We start from the raw sequence: 16705 nt of genomic DNA, 5'->3' as shown, positions 1-16705 counted from the left end.
AAAATGATATATCACATAGAAGAAATCCTCAATAAAAATAATCACAAAGTATGTTCTCAAATCACCACGGACTATATAACCGCAATAAACTATCATATCTAATAAGTAAGTATATCAAAGTTTCAGGATACAAGATCCATACACAGATATCTCTTGTATTTCTACACACTAGCAATGAACACTCAAAAGATATTAAGAAAATAATATAATTTATAATAGTGGCGATAAGAAAAAGTGTATATATATATATATGACAATACATTAAGAAAAGAAGCCCAAAATTTGTACATAGAACTCCTCCAAAATTAAGGAAATTAAAGAAAGCCTAAATGAATGGAAAGAAATCCCATGTACATGCACTGAAATAGTTAATATCTTAAAATGGCTATAATCCCAAATTGATCTACAGATTCAACATAATCCCTATCAAAATCCCAGCTGCATCTTGTGTGTGTGTGTGGGAATTGACAAGCTGATGATAAAATTTTATGCAAATGCAAGGATCCAGAATAGCCAAAACAATCATGAAAAACAGGAATAAAGTTGGATCATTATTACATCCCAATTTCAAAGATACTACAAAGCTACAATAAAGACAATATGAAAAAGGAAAGACATATAGATCAATGGAATAGAAATGAGCATCCAGAAGTAAATCTTTACATTTATGATCAATTAAATTTTAATTAGGATAACAAGAAAAATCAATGGGAAAATAATAGTCCCTTCAACAAATGATACTGGCAACAAGTGAATACTCACATGCAAAAAAATGAAGTTGGATCCCTAATTTATAGTATACATTGAAACACTAACTTAAAATGGATCATAGACTGAAATTTTAGAACTAAAACTATAAAATTCCTAGAAGAAAACAGAGAAATAAACAATGATTTTTAGATGTGACACCAAAAGTACAAATGGCAAAAGAATAAATAAATTGGACTTCATCAAAAGTAAAAATTTATGTGTTTCAAAGGACACCATCAAGAACTTTTGAAAGACAATACACATAATGAGGAAAATATTTTCAAATCATGTATATGATCAGAATATATAAAAACTCTTACAACTCAACAATACAAAGGGGACTTCCCTGGTGGCACAGTGGTTAAGAATCCACCTGCCAGTGCAGGGGACATGGGTTCGATCCCTGGTCTGGGAAGACCCCATATGCCACAGAGCAACTAAACCCGTGTGCCACAACTACTGAGCCTGTGCTCTAGAGCCCGTGAGCCACAACTACTGAGCCTGCGTGCCACAACTACTGAAGCCCACACCCCTAGAGCCCATGCTCTGCGACAAGAGAAGCCATCACAATGAGAAGCCTGTGTACCACAACGAAGAGTAGCTCCCACTACTAGAGGGAGCCCACACGCAGCAAAGAAGACGCAAAACGCAGCCAAAAATAAATTTAAAATTAAAAAAAAATACAAAGGCAAATAACCCAAATGAAAAATTATCAAATTCTGAATAGACATTTCTCCAAAGAAGATATGCAAATGGTCAATAACTACATGAACAGTTGGTAAGCATCATTAGGGAAAGGAACATCTTACAGAAAAATCCTAACGGATTTTTTGGCCAACCCAATACAATGAGATACCATCTCACACACACTAGGAAGGCTAAAATAAAAAAGAGAATAGTAAGTGGTATCGATAATATGGAGCAACCAGACTCTCATACATTGCTTGTAGAATTTGGCAGTTTGATAGATTCTCAAATTGTTAAATATATATTATAAATAAAATAACAGATTTATTGAATTTTAGACTTATTTAGAAATTACCATATGCATTTTCAAGATCAGCAGAAATGTTAATTTTACGTAAAAGACAGAATTTATATAAATGTACCAAAGGATAAAATATATGCAAAATTAAATCTAACAAGCTTCAGAGATGATCCAGCTAGACAATCCTATTAAAGTATTCTTATTTGTTATTAGAGTAAAATACATGAGAAATTATAGATGACTAAGAGAAGTTACCTTATCTTACTGAATAAGCCCAGAACATGTGCCCTATTGATAGAGTTCCTTGTATGCTAACTTCATAAAGAAAACACATCCACCAACCTGTCAACCACTTTAATTATTTAAATATTGTTTTAAGTAAAATCCATTTTATATTCCAATGCTTTACTGAGAAATGTGGTGAAAAGTTAGCCATCCAGCATTGCCAAAATAAGAGAATGACTTTGATCCTTAAATTATTTTTGCATCTACAATATACTTTTGGGAGGGCTGCATTTCATTTGATCAATAAACTGCATTTTCTCAGGTTTTTCTTTTGTTATTACAGGAGTTGAACTAAATTCTTATGAGACCCCAGAGAGTTCCATTAGCAGTTCTGTGGATCTGGCTCACTTGCCAGAAAAAGGGAAGGAAATGAATTAGTAAAGTGAAATTTTGAAATAAGATTTGGATTTATGAAAGCAACTAGTTTTGAGAAGGTCACAAAAATCTTCTCGGTTCAGTAGAAGACTGAAACACAACTGAGAAAAATAAATGACATCAGCCTCCTGGTAAAAAGATAAGTCTTGATGGCACTCATGACTGCCACTTTTCTGAGTCTTCTGTGACCCACCCCACATTTAAAATTATCCGTGGCTTCCTGTCTATTAATAACAATGTTTGTGTTCAAAGATCACTACCTGAAATAGTTACATCATTTATAATAGTTTTATTGAGTCTGCATCCCAGCATTGTAAGGGAGATCAACTTTAAATTGCAGACCAACAGCAAACTCTCTGGAATGAGAGAGGTAAATTTATTCCATTTTTGGAATATTTTATTTTCTTAGAAATTGATGATTTTTTTCATAAGCAAATGTTATCACAAAAATGTTTTTTAAATAATTAGGATGTTCAGAATGCTCTGTTCATGAAAACACACTATAAAAAGAAATCATCTGAAAATACTGCACATTTGTGAAAATCAAACAAACAAAAAATCAGACAAATAGGGAGAATTTGATAACCAGTCTGATACAGCATTAGGAGACAATGCATTGAAAACCGAAAAGGACAGCATATCTTTTTCACCCATTTCTTAGTGGGAATCGGCACATTCTTGGCTTCAAGACAATTAATATTACTGCAGTAGCATGGGGCAGGGGTTCCTTCAAGTCAAGAGCTGGTGGGACCAGGGTGTTTGGATTGGTCTGTTTAATAAGGAAAATAACTCAAAGGATCAAAGATCAAAGAGTTAAGAATGTTTACACACCCCTATTAGTCAGGGTTCTCCAAGGAAACAGAACAATTGGATATGTATCTAAAATGAGGTTTATTATAAGGAACTGGCTCATACGGAGGCTGAGAATTTCCATGATCTGCCTTCTGCAAGCTGGAAACCCAGGAAAGCCAGTGGGACAGTTCAAAGGCCTGAGAGCCAGGAGCAGTGCAGGAAAAGTCTGATGTTCTAGCTTATATAACGAGGCAGGGTGAGAGAGAAAGAGGGTGCAAATGCTCTCTTCCTCCACCTTTTTGTCTATCCAGGCCCTCAATGGACTGGCTTGGGGAGGGCTATCCACTTTACTCAATCTACCAGTTCAAATGCTAAACTCTTCAGGAAACTCTCTTAGAGACACACTCAGAAATAATATTTATCCAGATATCTGGGCATCCTGTGGCCCACTCAAATCGACATATATAATTAACCATCACAAGTCTGGACCTTGTCAATGTGGTACAACAATCCTTAACCCATATTAACCTCTAAATAAAGGCAATAATAAGGTCATAGTTTCACCTAATATCATACTTCTCCTCCTCTTCTTTCCTAGAAAGGAGGAAACATCATTTTGAGTGATGTTGACTCTTCTTCTTGACAGCCTATAACTTAAATACCATGAAGTAAAATGAACAATATTAAATACTATGATATAAAGTTAATACACCTTACGTTATATGATAAGAGGATCAGAGTAGGAAGAAGAAAAGATAGTTTATAAGCATTTATGTATTCAAGTATGTTTGTAACAAAATAAGGAGAAATATTCATGACAATTACAGTCCTTATTTCTGTAACTTGTCATGCGATTGTAGCTGGTATGTGTAACAACCTTTTTCAACTACTCATTCTATATTCCCATTGCCTTTAGCAAGCACCTTAGCTGTTTATAGTTTCTTCCCCTGGTGGGGTGACCAAAACCTTCATTCTTGAAGGGTCTGGGTCATTAGTAGTCCCATCTGGATTAGGTTGTTGTGGTTTCCATTGACCTACTGCATAGGTCATAAGAGACACTAAGGGATCGCCCATACTCCAGATGTACTCCCCCTTATGCCTATTTGTGGGTTCAAGTCCAGTTTCTCCTTGGTAGTCAGCACAGTAAGCCTGTGGATTCAGGGAATGGGCGGTCCAAAGTGGCTGGGCAACAGTCTTAATTTCCAGTTCAGTGGAATCATTGCTGTGTCTCCTTGGAAGTGTTCCTCCCTTTGGAAGTAAGACCTCTAGGAGAGGAAAGCATAAGGTCACAGGAACAGGACCACAGAACCTGTGAATACTGGCTATGTGAGAAACAGCAACATATATGGAATGATGACTCAGAAAATATATGCCCTTGTGGAGAGCACTGCCCCAGACTTATCATCTATTGCCATCTACCTGGCACTGTAATGAGTCTTCAAAAGGCTTTTCCACTATTCTATCAAGCCAGTTGCTTCAGGGTGGTGAGGAACACAGCAAGACCAGTGAATTCCATGAGCTAACTGCCACACTTCTTTTGCTGTGGAGGGAGTTCTAATATATAAAGCAATTTTATATGGAATACCATGACAGTGGATAAAGCATTTTGTAAGTCCATGGATAGTAGTTTGGGCAGACACATTACATCCATATCCACAGTAAGTATCTATTCCGGTAAGAAAAAGTGCCGCCTCCATGATGGAAGCTGTCCAATGTAATCAACCTGCTACCAGGTAGATGGCTGATCTCTCAAGTGAATGGTGCTTTACTGGGGACTCAGTATTGGTCTTTGCTGCTAGCAGAGTGGTCCGAGCAGCAGATCAGCTTGTACAACAGCCTGGACTTGTTTCAGAACCTTTTCCTACTCTGGGCTACACTCAAAACTAGCAGCTTTTTGAGACACTCATTATTTACTGGAGTATCGCACCAAATAAAAAATATGTTGGGGCTTCCCTGGCGGCGCAGTGGTTGAGAGTCCGCCTGCCGATGCAGGGGACACGGGTTCGTGCCCCGGTCCAGGAGGATCCCACATGCCGCGGAGCGGCTGGGCCCGTGAGCCATGGCCGCCGAGCCTGCGCGTCCAGAGCCTGTGCTCCGCAACGGGAGGGGCCGCAACAGTGAGAGGCCCACATACCGGAAAAAATATATATATATATATATTGTCTCCAAAATCTAAAGAGGCCTAGGCTTTGCGTCTTTTTTTCAGTTGTAGAAGAGGCCTGATGCAACAACTTATCCTTTACCTTAGAAGAGATATCTCAGCATGCCCCATACCACTGGACCCCTAGAAATTTCACTGAGGTAGAACGCCCTTTACATTTTTGTTGGATTTATTTCCCATCCTCCAGCTTTCAAGTGTCTTACCAATGAGTCTGCAGTAGTTGCTACTTCTTGCTCACTAGATCCAATCAGCATAGTAACATCAGTGGAATGGACCAATATGATATCTGATGGAAGGAAAAGTGATCAAGATCCCTACAAACTAAATTATGACATAGAGCTGGAGAGCTGATATACTCCCGAGACAAGACAGTGAAGCTATATGGTTGGCTTTGCCAGCTGAAAACAAACTGCTGGACCTTAGTGATAGGAAGGGAGAAAAGGGCATTGGCCTGCTTAAGAGCTACATACCAGGTAATCAGGGGTGTGTTAATTTGCTCAATTACAACACATCTGTTACAGCCGCTGGACTGAAGTCACCACCTGGTTCAGTCTATGACAATCCACTGTAACTCTTCAAGAGCCATCTGTCTTCTGTACAGACCAAATAGGTGAACTGAAGGGGGATGTGGTAGAAATCACCACCCCTCTATCCTTCAAGTCCTTTTTGATGGCACTAATCTCTGTAAGCCCTCCAGGAATATGGTATTATTTTTGGTTTACTATTTTCCTAGACAGAGATGGTTCTACGGGCTTCCGATTAGCCTTTTCCACCATAACAGTCCAAACAGCACAGCTCAGGGAACCAATGTGGGAATTCTGTCAGCTGCTCAATATGTCTCTTCCAATTATGCATTTAGGAATTGAGGACACAATACATTCAGGAACAATGGACCCAAGATGAGATGGACCTCCTGAGCTAAAATTCCACTGATTAATTGACCGACTGAAGCCTCTCCTCTGACTGGTATATCGCACTGACATCTTGGGTCTCCAGTATTAGTGTCAGTTCAAAACCAATGTCCAGCAGTTCCCATAAGGTCTGTTTATTTCCTTTTCCTCAATGCACAGTTACCCTAGTAAAAGGCTATAGGTTCCTTTGGGGAAGGAAAGGAGAAAAGTTAACAGTACAAATTGCTGGCAGTATACAGAGTCCTTCCTCAAGGAGATCTGGCCCTCCCTTTACTCAAGGGCTTCTGGGTCTATAAACTGACTCAGATTTAACTAATTGAGCAACTCTGACCCTGTTTTTATGACTCCTGTTAGACTTTTGTTCACTTGACCTAATCTTTTCTGCTTATACAGATCAAATAAAGAATTTACTAGGCTATTTCACTTCTAGAAACTCCATGATCAAAGCCTGCTGGACCTTCCTAATACTCCTGCTGTGAGCACAACGGAGGCTAGTGGAGTGGGTGGTCCACTTTGAAACAGACGCTATAACGTCTCCCGGAGAAGTTTTTTTCAGTTTAGTCATTTTCACAGTTGACAAAAGACAACAAGTAAGGATGTGTCCATGCCAGCAAGGTGCAAGACAGCCAGAAATTCATTTAAAAGGAGAGTAAACAGCTCCTAGAAGTTTGCCACTGAGGTTCATGAGATTCAGAACTGCTCTTCCTCCTTTCTCTCTTCTCATCTCTCGCTCTCACTGCCTCAGTATTATACATTCCTTTTAGAGCTTTTTAGCTTTATTGTGGAGACTGCAACAAAACTCAAAACTCGGTATTATAGTGAAAATATCTAAGATCAAAAGGAGAGAAAAAACATAAACTGTATGTAATCCAAAAATTGTATTTGTCACAGACTCATAAAAAAAGAAGCGTAATATTTGCAACATTTTACAAAATATTAAATGACATTAAAAATGAATATGTTAAAGTAATGGATAATTTTACTCCTTTTCTGTATTTTAGTTAAATTATTTTCTCAAATGGTGTATTAATTATGTAGGACATGCTATTAACCTAGCTGTGGTTTAATGTATTACTTCTTTGTTTCCCTGTTACACACACATTTGCTTTGCCATAATTATGATTTGTACCGTGATATTTTAATTTTATTTTGCTTCTTTGGACACTCAAAAACACGATTTTTTTTAACAATACCAATATTTTACTGTGTTTTGCCTGGATGTTCTAGATATTTATCAAAGATGTTTATTAGGGAGAAAGTAAATGTGTGCTGTTTGTAAGCAGTGTTTCCTGTGAACAAATTTTGAAAACTTAGTAGAAATATTTTAGGGAAGAAAGGAAAAAAACTTGACTTTTTAAATTCCTTGGTTCTCAATATTATCATACTTTACTGAATGTATTTCTTATTAAAGTATGTATCTTAAAAGACTTTTTCTGACACTACTACACTTTTTTTTTCAGTGAGTAGAAAGAAGTGTTGCTATTATGTTATTTTGGTGGTTTATGCTAAGTATCTATCATAATCAACCTATTGCTTATGACACACAGGTAAAGTAAGCTATCTCCTGCCTTGTTACAAGTTTATAATGTAGCTTACTATCTCGTCATACTTGCACTGTTTATGCATGTTGCATATCATTTAAATATTTTAATTAAGAATATAAATGCAAAACCCACAATTTTAATAACTAAAAACTGTCAATTACTTTACAGGGTCACATTAAGAATTTTGCCTTTCCTGGGCTTTTATTTACTAATGGATAAATAGGTTAGGCACTTTGGGTTTTTGTTGGATTTTACTGGCATTTTACTTTGATTTTTTTTGATATTTGTAATAACTCATACCATTATTTTAAAAATATTATATCAATCTTTAAAATGTGGCAAAATACTATATAACCTAAAATTATATAGTATCCATGTCCTATCAAAGGTTGAGTGCAAAGTAACACTAAAAGTCTTTATAAAAGTGATTAAAAGAAATTCATTCTAGTTTTTATTTTAAAACATCACAAAGCCAGAGAAAATATATTACCTTTTTATTTAGATTAATAGGACTATCATTTCTGTCATTTTGCAGGAGCGAAATTATTTTTTATGGCCATAGCCCTAAAATGAAATAGCATAATTATGTGCAGTTACCCTTCCTTAGAAATGCCTTTCATTTAAATATTTGGCAAGTAAATAGGAACTGGAGTAAAAGGATCCTAATACTCCTGCAGTATGATCAATGAGGAGGGAGTCAAACACAAAGGGTGATTATTATTTATCACTGACACATAACTTTAGTTCTGCAAACGGCTTTCAAAGATTTTATTATAAACTTCTTATAAAGAAGTTCAAGGTGGGCCAGTATTAATATTTCTTTTGAAAAATGAAACAAACATATGCTCTCGTATTGGCTTCAGAAAGACTCATTTTGCTGACCAGAGAAAAACAGGGAAGCAAGGTGAAACGTGCAAAATTCCAACCATACAGGCGTATTTCACAGATACTGTGGGTTTGGTTGCAGACCATCACAATGAAGCGAATATCTCAATAAAGCGTCACACGGATTTTTTGGTTTCCCAGTGCGTGCAGAGGTTATGTTTACATTACACTGTAGTCTGTTAAGTGTGCACTAGCATTATGTCTAAAAAAACAATGTACATACCCTAATTAAAAAGTACTTTATTGCTAAAAATGCTAACCATCTTCTGAGCCTCCAGCAAGTCAGAATCTTTTTGCTGGTGGAGAGTGTTGCCTTGATGTTCACGGCTACTGACTGACCAGGGTGGTGGTTGCTGAAGGTTGGGTGGCTGTGGAAATTTCTTAAAATAAGACAACAATGAAGTCTGCCACACAGATTGAGTCTTCCTTTCATAAATGATTTCTCTACAGCATGCGATGCTGTTTGATAGCATTACCCACAGAACTTCTTTCAAAATTGGGGTAATCCTCTCATACCCTACCACTACTTTATCAAGTAAATTTATGTGATATTAAAAAACTTTTGTTGTCATTTCAACAATCTTGATAGCCATCTTCACCAGCAGTAGATTCCATGTCAAGAAATCACTTTCTTAGCACATCCATAAGAAGCAACTCCTCATCCATTAAAGCTTTATCTGAGATTGCAGCAATTCAGTCACACCTTCAGGCTCCACTTCTAATTCCACTGCTCTTGCTATTTCTATCACATTTTCAGTTTACTTCTTCCACTGAAGGTTTGAGTCCTTCCAAGCAATCCATAAGGGTTGGAATTAACTTCTTCCATGCTCTTATTAATGTTGATATTTTGACCTATTCCCATGAATCATAAATGTTCTTAATGGCATCTAGAATAGTGAATTATTTCCAGAAGGTTTTCAATGGACTTGGCCTAGATCCATCGGAGGGATTACTATCTATTGCAGCTATAGCCTTATGAAATGTATTTCTTAAATAATTAGACTTGAAAGTCAAAATTACTACTTGATCCATAGGCTGCAGAATGGACATTGTGTTAACAGGCAAGAAAGCAACATCAATCTTATTATACATCTTCACAGAGCTCTTGGGTGACCAGGTACATTGTCAATGAGCAGTAATAATTTGAAAAATATCTTTTTTCTGAGCAGTAGGTTTCAACAGTGGGCTTAAAATATTCAATAACCAATATTGTAAAGAGATGTGCCATCACCCAGGCTTTGTTGTGCCATTTATAAATCGCATAGAGAGTGGATTTAGCATAATTCTTAAGGGACATAGGATTTTCAGAATGATAAATGAACAGTGGCTTCAACTCTGAAGCACCAGCTGCATTATCGCCTAACAAGAGAGTCAATCTGTCCTCTGAGCTTTGAAATCAGCAATTGGCTTCTCCTCTCTAGCTATGAAAGTCTGAGATGGCATCTTCCAATGTAAGGCTGTTTCATCTACACTAAAAATCTGTTGTTCGGTGTAGCCGTCTTCATTGATTATCTTAGCTGGATCTTCTGGACAACTTGCTGCAGCTTCTGCATCAGCGCTTGCTGCCTCACCTTGCACTTTTATGTTATGGAGTTAGCATCTTTCCTTAAACTTCATGAACCAAGCTCTGCTGGCTTCAAACTTTTCTTCTACAAACTCTGCACCTCTCTCAGACTTAACAGAATTAAAGAGACTTAGGGCCTTGCTCTTGCCGTGGCCTAAAGGGAAAGTTGTAGCTGGTTTCATCTTCTACCTGGACCACTAAAACTTTCTCTATGTTAGCAATAAGGCTGTTTCACTTTCTTATCACTCATGTGTTCACTGCAGTAGCACTTTTAATTTCCTTTAAGAACTTTTCCTTTGTATTCACAAGCTAACTGGTCCAAGAGGCCCAGCTTTCATCCTATCTCAGCTTTATACTGCCTTCCTCACTAGTGATTTCTAGCTTTTGATCTGAAGTCAGAAATGTGAGACTCTTCCTTTCACTTGAAACTTAGAAGCTACTGTAGGGTTATTAATTGGCCTAATTTCAATATTGTTATGTCTTAGGGAATAGGGTAGCCTGAGGAGATGTAAAGAGACAGGGCTGGTAATTGGAGCAGTCAGAACACACACACCATTTATTAAGTTCACTGTGTATATGGGTGAGGTTCATGGCACCCCAAATAATAACAACAGCAACATCAAAGATCACTGATAACAAATCATAGATCACCATAACAAGTAGAAAAATACTGAAAAAGTTTGAAAGAATTACCAAAATGTGACACAGAGACATGAAGTGAGCAAATGCTTATTTTAAAAAAATGGCACTGATAGACTTGCTGGATGCAGGGTTGACACAATTAAAAAAAAAAATCTGTGAAGCGGAATAAAGTGAAGCACAATAAAACAAGGTATGCCTAAAATTCCATATTATCTAAAATTATCCCAGCAAGTTTTTTTTCCCTAGGAAAGATTCAGGTTATCCACATGACAGTGATTTTGACAATATTATAAAGCTGAGACTCACTTAGTAGTTCCTATGCTTAAAAACAATTCTTAACATATAATTCTCAATTAGTTGAACAATAATGTTAATAAGCCAGTATTAACCTATGGCAGTGAATTCTCAAAACTTGCTGTATATTTATAATCAGCTGAAGGGCTCTAAAAACTTCTCAATGTCCAAGCTCTGACCTTGTATATCTCTAGACATGAGACCTAAGTATCAGTCTTTTTTCAAAACTTCCCCAGGTAATTCCAACTGCAATCACATTTGATCACTAGCGACACAGAAACCAGACAGAACAAATATTCAGTTGAGGCAAGACTTGAATTAAAAATTACATGGAGTCAGAATTAATCAATTGTTCCTCACCTATAAACAAACAGGAAACACTTTTCCTAAATATATGGCTAATCCTACACATCATCTAAACATTACCAAAACGTAATGTTAGTGCTGTAGCTCTTGTTGCATGTAATCTTGTTCACCTTCTTACTGACTATAGTTGACACTGCCTCTGAGTCTTCTTTATTTTTCTGTAGTAAAGACAACTCTGGGTTTTTTTCCCCCCACAAAAAGACTAGGCATGATCAAATGACAGGGTTTCTTATTTCCTGTCTTCTCTGTGTCACATTTTCATTTTCTTGATATTGTTTCACTTCCTTTTTAGATCATGTAATTTATTCTGCTAGGGCATCTTCATTGTGTATACCACTGTTTATATGAGTGTAAACTGTGGTCCACCTACATCAGAATAAGCTGCTTTAAGAAGCAGATTTATGAGCCCTACCAAAGAATAATTTCAAGGAACCTCTAGGGTGGGACCCCTTTTATAATTTGTATGAGAGGTGATTCTTATGCACATGAGAACCACTACTTTTAGGCATTCTTCATGCTCTAAATCTTTGGGCAGAAAAGCAGAATCATTAATGAAACAGTTTTGTACATAAAATCACAGACCACTATATTTTTCCATAGCTGTCAGCTGATTATTGCTCCCAGGTGTGCAGGGCTTAGTGCTAATTCAGCTTTCATGCCCACCTGTCTGCCCCCACTTGTTTCCTCTGATGATATGCCCAGGCGTCAACATTTAGTATTTGTTATCAGCGATTCTACAGCCTGGCTGCACATTAAAATCAACTGGTAAGGCTTTAAAAATTACTGATGCCTTAGCATGACTTCATAAGATTACAATTAAATTATTCTGGGATGCAACCCAGGCATGGCTATAGTTTTTTAACCCCAGCTTATTATAACAGACGAAGTTTAAAACCGCTGAGCTACCTGTTAGCACAATAGTTTGGTCTGCAATTTTATCAGGAACTCAGGTTTTCAGTTCATTATGATTTCAAGCATCAGGACTAAGGTATTAGTCCCAGGGTATTAAGGCATAATAAATACACAGTCTTATTTTACCACACAAATACCAGAATACTGAAAAGAATAATAACATCTCTCAGTTTGAAAAGTCCTGTTTTCAAGCTGCTGTTACATCTATCTTCAGAATTTATTGCCTGGGTTGCAGATGGTAGAGTGCTACTTAGAAGAGACACCCTGTTGGGAAAACCACACTGCTATGCAATTATTAAGCAGTGGAATTTCATTTTCCACACCCTCCTAGTTACCAGCTGAAGAGAATCTTTACTGACTTACAAGGTTAACTAACCTTATAAATTTGATATGTATAAATGTATTTACTTTTAAAAATGTTTTATTCAATGACTTCCCTGGTGGCGCAGTGGTTAAGAATCTGCCTGCCAATGCAGGCGATATGGGTTCGATCCCTGGTCCAGGAAGATCCCACATGCCATAGAGCAACTAAGCCCGTGCACCACAGCTCCACAGCCTGTGCTCTAGAGCCCGTGCACCACAACTACTGAGCCTGTGTGCCACAACTACTGAAGCCCATGCACCGACAGCCCGTGCACCTCAACAAAGAGTAGCCCTTGCTCACCACAACTAGAGAAAGCCTGCACGCAGCAATGAAGACCCAACACAGCCAAAAATAAAATAAATAAATAATGTTTTATTCAAACAAGTAAATAAATATGTTGAGAAATATTTTACGAATATTTGTCTCAAGGACAAGTCAGTAGAGAAACTGTCTTCATCATTGCTTGATTCAAAAAAACATTTCAGTATGCTGTGATATTTTTGTATCATATCAGATAAGAAAATAGATTTTTCAAGGCGTATTTCTCATTTCTGTTGACATTCCATCCAATAAGTAAACAGTGACCAAGCAGTGTGAAACTTTCCTATTGCTTGTATACATCTTTATATTGTTACAGCTCTTATGTATTCAGAAATTCAAATGTATTTATTAATTATTGATAAAAGAAATGCACAGGGAAGGTGAGGTCAAGAGAGTGGAGTAGGAAGACCCTGAGGTCACTCCTAGGAAGACCCTGAGGTCACCTCCCCCCAAGAACACACAAAACTAGAACTACATATAGAGAAATTCTCCCTGAGAATGAACTGAAGACTAGCTGAATGGCTCTTCTACAACCAAGCTTAAAAAGAAAGAACCACACAGAGTCTGGTAGGAGGGAAGAAGTGATCTAGTCAGGACCCACACTGCTGATGGATGATCCAGAAGAGGAGGAAGATATCACAAGCATGGGGATCCTCCCTAAGGAGTGAGGAACTCAAGCCCCATATGGGGCACCCTAGCCTTGGGTCTGGCACCAAGGAAATGAGCCCCCTTTGCTGGTTTGAAAACCAGTGAGGCTTACTGGAGGGCTATTAAAAACCAAGACTCTGCTCTTGAAGAGCAGGAAGACAGATGTGCTTGCTCTCAGCCCCAGTACAGAACATTGAAAACTTTCTGGTGCTCAGGCCAGCCTGCCAGGACCACCCCAGTATGCCCCAGTATGCACCATGCTCCTGCTGCAGTCCTTCTTGATTCCGTACCATTCCCAGCCAAGGTGGAGACTGCCATCGCGTGTACTGGGGAGAAGCTCATCTAGCAGATTTGCAGCTGAGCCTCTCCAGCCCCAGGCCCAACCCCAACCGAGGAAGAGACTACTATCGTGCCAGGGAGAAGATGAGAACTGTGGCTTCCAGCCCCTCTGGCCCCATCCCAACGCAACCACACCCCTGACCAAAGCAGAGACAACAGCTGTGCTGGGGAGAAATGGAGGTAGCTCAGATTTGCCACTCCAGCACCTCAAGCCCTGGCCCTGCTCTCAAACAACCTGAAGACTGCCATGACCCTGGGGAGAAGCATAGGTCCCTCAGGGCTCCTGCTCTAGCACCTTGGGCCTTGGACCGGCTCCCCATCAGGGCACAACTGTCAATGAACCCAGGAAAAGCCCCAACTCCTACCTGGCTCTGGCTCTAGCACCTCTAACTCTAGCCCTATGCTCCACCAAGGTAGCGAATTTTAAACAAAATGAGAAGGCAGAGGAGTACATTCCAAGCAAAAGAACAAGATAAAATGCCAGAATAAAGGCCAATGAAATGGAAATAAGTAATTTACCTGATAAAGAGTTCAAAGTAATAGTAATAAAATGCTTACTGAACTCAGAAAAAGAATAGAGGAACACAGTGAGAACTTCAACAAAGAACTAGAAAATATAAAAGAACCAATAAGAACAGAAAAACATAGTAACTGAAATGAAAAATATACTAGAAAGAATTAACAGCAGGTTAGGTGATACTGAAGAATGCATAAGTGATCTGGAAAACAGAAGAGTGGAAATCACCCATCAGAAAAGCACAGAAGTATTTTCCCTGTTTCTTTTGTTTTTCGGTAAATGAGGGCAGTTTAAGAAACTTCTGAGACAATATCTAGTGTACTGACATTCACATTATAGGGGTTCCAAAAGGAGAAGAGAGACAAAGAGGCAGAAATTGTATTTGATGAAATTACAGTTGAAACCTTCCCTAAGCTGAAGAATGAAACAGATATCCATGTCCTGGAAACACAGGGAGTCCCAAACAAGATAAACCCCCCCAAAACCCACACCAAGATATGTCATAATTAAAATGGCAAAGTTAAAGATAGAGAATTTTAAAGGCAACAAGAGAAAAACAGAGTCACATACAAAGGAACCCTATAAAGCTCTCAGTGATTTTTCAGCAGAAACGTTTCAGACTAGAAGGAAGCAGCATGATATATTTAAAGTGCTGAAAGGAAAAAAAAACAGAAAAACAAATAACTACAATCTAGAATACTCTACCCAGCAGATTATCATTCAGAGTTGGAGGAGAGAGAGAGTTTCCCAGACAAGCAAAAACTGAAAGAGTTCATCACCATTAAACTGGCCTTGCAAAAAATGTTAAAGGGTTTTTTTTTTAAGCAAAAGAGAAAAGGCTATAACAAAAAGTTAAAACATATATGAAATGTTTTGAACCATAATTCAAAAAGAGACGTGCACTAAAATGTTCACTGCAGCACTATTTACAATAGCCAGGGCATGGAAACAACCTAAATGTCCATCGACAGATGAATGGATAAAGAAGATGTGGCACATATATACAATGGAATACTACTCAGCCATAGAAAGAAATGAAATTGAGGTATTTGTAGTGAGGTGGATGGACCTAGACTCTGTCATACGGAGTGAAGTAAGTCAGAAAGAGAAAAACAAATACTGTATGCTAACGCATATATATGGAATCTAAAAAAAACAAACAAACTGATGAACCTAGTTGCAGGGCAGGAATAAAGAGGTAGACATAGAGAATGGACTTGATGACATGCGGTGGGAGGGCAAAGCTGGGGCGAAGTGAGGCCAAGAAACAAGCCTTTTATATCCTCCCTTGGACTCCCAATTTCATGTACACTTTCAATTTTTTTTTTCAGGGAGAATAACATTCTGTACTTTTGTAGATACAAATTAACATAAGAATTAACCAAAATGCTTACATAAGAAAGTGCTGACAAGGTCAAAGAAGAACTCAAGGAATAAGTAAAGATACATCGATACTTTTAGATAGAATGTGGAGTTAACTTGGATAGCGGCAGCCATCTGCCTTGAAAGTAAATTACTCCTTCCTTTAGAAATCTAAGCATTGTACAAGGTAGCAACCTGAAGTATTTATATAATAAACAGAGCGACAGTTAATAATACACAGCAATGTGCCAATTTAAACCACAGAACATGTTTCTAACTAGTGTACAATAGTTTCAGGGTCACTATATTCAAATGCAATCAGTCAGGCAGGGAGTTCAAAACTCTTCAGAATCTGAAATGATGATCTTGGTAAAAGTCAGGTAAGAGTGACGGCAGCATTACTAGGGGGTTAACCCTCTCAATCTACGATCAGATCTCTTGAGTTTAAATGCCTTGCCACAAATATTCACACTTTCACAATCAAGGCCAAGCAAGATAAAGCTGAGATTCTATTAAAAGTTCTGCTGTGGTACGTAAAACTGGAATTACCATTTATGACATCATCAGGCATACGTAATATTTTTCTCTGAAATAATGTTTTACTCCATAATGTTACTTAACTAATCCCAAATTATGTTCAAAAAAAGAAAACAAAAACATTAATTGTGTAAAGGCACCAAAGTAT

Source organism: Monodon monoceros, unplaced genomic scaffold (assembly GCF_005190385.1).
Source record: "Monodon monoceros isolate NGI ecotype Baffin Bay Population unplaced genomic scaffold, NGI_Narwhal_1 Super_Scaffold_2, whole genome shotgun sequence".
NCBI classification, from domain to species: domain Eukaryota; kingdom Metazoa; phylum Chordata; class Mammalia; order Artiodactyla; family Monodontidae; genus Monodon; species Monodon monoceros.
Note: the sequence above shows the minus strand (reverse complement) of the source record.